The sequence below is a fragment of the Lactuca virosa genome, chromosome 8, assembly GCF_052849685.1.
Source record: "Lactuca virosa cultivar CGN04683 chromosome 8, Lactuca_virosa_CGN04683_v6, whole genome shotgun sequence".
NCBI lineage: Eukaryota > Viridiplantae > Streptophyta > Magnoliopsida > Asterales > Asteraceae > Lactuca > Lactuca virosa.
In genome coordinates this window covers 248,736,778-248,740,555 of record NC_136433.1, presented here as the reverse complement: position 1 = coordinate 248,740,555, position 3,778 = coordinate 248,736,778, and positions in this window count along the sequence as shown.

Sequence of the window (3,778 nt, the reverse complement as noted above, 5' to 3'; positions counted from 1 at the left end):
TCGAAAATTAATTGACTACTATCTCGCGTTCTCTCAACCACAATACTTGACGTGGAGCGCACAAAAGATCACAACAGTCAAGGTATCGAAACCAACTTCAGCGGGGAATTTAATTAATGTGAAATTCAAGGTGACCCGAGGCTCTGACAACTTGGTTCATATGATCTCTCTTGCTGATCTGCCGAACTTAAACCCACATGATTGGATCCTTCTGAACAACATTTTGCTAACTGATCCACTTCAGTATGAGCCTATCATTGATCACATCAAACGAATGTTGGTGTGCTACATTCTTGAAGTTGCCAAGATGGATCAAGAGATCGCCTCTGCCTTAAGGAAGAAGCCTACAATCAAACCAATTGGGAAGGCAAGCGACGTTAACAAGATGCAGATGGGACGGATTGACCCGATGTATCACACAGTCATGTTCACCAGAGCCGAAGGCCAAAAGTGCATGTTCGCTCTTGATGATAAACACTTGTTTTCCACTTCTTGTCTGGAGCACATTCTTGACATTATTCACAGATGTAAACAAAACGGTGAAGCTGATAAGAAGATTTTTTCGGATATGCTTCGGTGGTATATTGACTTTCGTCAAACTCTTCTCGCCATCATACCGAAGCTATTCAAGGCTATGAAGAAATCCACCCTCACTAAACCGAAATGATCTCTTGCCTCATTTAACGCAAAGGGGGAGATTGTTGAGTCTAGGAGTTGCGTCATTGGGCTTTTTAGCTTAGTCCAGTATTATCACGGTTTGGGCCTGTCGAGCCGTGTTTTTGTCATTAGGGTTTAGTATTTATAATGCATGCATGCATCGTCTTTTAGTACGCTTCTCAATTATTATTTCCTTTCATCGTACTGTAACCCTAGCACACCTCTACAGTTGTAGTTCTTCATCGAGCTCTTCTGAGGTGTTGCAGTTTTAATCATTCAGCACTTGTTTGATTCATTGTGTGTCCATGCTTTTATTCACTTTATGATTTATTTGTTAAGAATCTAAACGATCTTAAAAGAGTTTTCAACTCATCAAAAACATTTCTACTCCATATTTCATGAGGTGTTGTAAACCTACTTAGAACATTTTACTCGAGGTACAACTTAGAGTAATTAGAGTATAACTCTAAAACTTGACTTTGGAACGAAGTATGACTCATCTTTTTGATTTAACCATTTTAACAATACTTGATTCCTCTTCTCATTCATATAAATGAACTAAGGTATCCTTAGAGGATCAATTGTGACATGGTTCCATAATCATTAGGATGATCATAAAACATGATACTAAAGTACTTTCCATTCCTTTAAGATTGGAGAAACTTTTATCTTTTTGCCCAATGGATTCTTCTTATTCGTTCTGCTACACCTTGAACTTTTCAAGGTATCAGAATTACACTTAATCATATGAGCATAACCACATTCACTGAACTATCAGTAAATTATGACGAATAGACTTATTGTCCCTTGTGGTGGATCTGACCAGTTCACATCAATGTGTACTAGATCCTTTAATCCTTCACTTGACTCACATATATATACATGTGAACAAGGAATTATGTTTTAATTTTCCAAAGATCAACATTCTCATACATCACACAATTCAAAACGTATGACTCTAAGTTTCTGTCCAATTGAAACTTGGGTGATGAGAATCTTGTCTCGCTTGGTAAATTATGACACTACCACAAGCGATATATGTAACATCCCAAGACCAGGTATACCTTATAAACCTTTGTTCTTTTAGTAATTGTCAAGTTTGGCCCTTATTGAGAAAAGGTGGTAAATAAGTACGCGGGGCGTACGCTCAGCGTACTCATGTGCATGTTTTTGACGCGGAAGCCACCTAGTACGCTCGGCGGCCCAGAGTGAAAACCCTAATTTAGGGTGTGTCCCTATTTAAAGGACATGATGGCCTCATTTCTGGCCACCATTCCCAGACCTCAACCCTCTCAAACCCTAATTTCTCGTCCCCTGAGCTTGTGTGTCCATTTGTGAGCTATTAAGTGTTCTTGTGGTTTCTTTGGAGTGAAGAAGGAGCTTGAAGAGGAAGGAGTGGGAGTCCAGGCTTTGGATCTGAGCTTATATGTGGTTGGAGCTTCAGTTAGAGGTATAAAGCTCAAAGCTTTCTCACCCTTTTGATTTGTTTATCATTTTAGTTCATTTTAGGGTTTTGGTCCCAAAGTTGGATGCTTTATGAGATATTGAGCTCCAGAATTTATTATCAGCTCTTTTGAGTGTTTTTAGTGGTGTAGAGTCATAAAAAGCGAGATTTGGACGTTTAAACCAACCCATGCATGAGATATGAGCATTCTTCAGAATAGAGAGTGAGACTTTTGGTGTTTGTGACTTTATCAGCCATGCAAAGGCTTAAAGTCACAAACTTTATGGAGTATGAGCCTTTAGGGAGTCCAGATCAGTAAGTTAAAAAAATAATTTCTTATGGCCCTGTAAACAACTTAAGTCATATATTTCTCACATCCCATGATTGAAAGGATATATTTATGTATTTAAACCTTTATATTTTTGGGATTTTCTAATAGAAAATCCCTATATTTTTACTTGACATTATTTTTGGTGAAATTGATTAATGTTGTTGGTGAAATTTGGTAACTACTTTGAATATTTTTGGTGAAATGTGGTTTCTACTTTTGAGTCTTTGATGCTACTAGTGAATATTTTTGAGTACTTTCGATGATGTTTGTGAAATTTGATTTCTACTTCATATATTTTTTTTGGGTGATATTTGGTGTTTATAATTAATAAATATCATGTTTATTACATTAACAATTTGTTCTTGCAATTTTTGGTTTGTGAATCTAAACTTTATTTAGAATGTAGAATCTATAAACTATGAAACAGAGTTTACATAAACAAATTTGCTTGATAATATTTTTAACCTTTTAATAATGTTGTTGCGATGAGCATGAGGAATGTAAAACTGTGAAATAAACTTTACATTTTTAATGGTTTCATTTTATTTGCATTCACTTATAGTAGTCTTATAAATGGTTTGATTTGTTTATGTTTACATATCACAGCCTTGACTGGAAAATAAATGGGCCATTTTGATTACCTCCTCAAGAACAAGTATGAATAATGGCTATTACTAGAAAACAAAACCAACTATATTATTTATAATCCGTCCACAAACATGTTTAATTTGATGAATGAGAGATGAGAAAGTGAAATGAATGAAAGTTTCATTATCCACTTGTAAAAGTATTTAAAGTTATTTTAGTTATGAATTTGCTAAAATTAATATTGTTTTTTAACACAAAAATAGTGAGGAATATGTCCCTACCATTTATGGATGTTTGCAAACAACTTTTTGATGGCCCTATGTCGACGGGCATGGGTAGTGAGTTTTGATGAACTGCTTATTAACAAAAAAATAAATAAATGTTTAATTTACAGCAAATATATAACAAAAAAAAAAAACAGAGCACCAAACATATACACTTCTTACATTCTCTATACTACTTTTAAACTATTTATTAACTAAAGTTGAACCTCAACATTTAACTGTGGCCGATTTAGATAAAAGAAATAGAATATACAAACATAGATTCAAGGTAATGCAAATATAGAATTTAATATATAATAAAAATATCAAAGAAAATAATATATATATATATATATATATATATATATATATATATATATATATATATATATACTCTAATAAATAAAGATCTTTTTGTAACCTGTCATATTCTTATTCATTTTGCCACATATAATTTTATGGTTATTTTAAATTAATTTTTATTCCACATGCAAT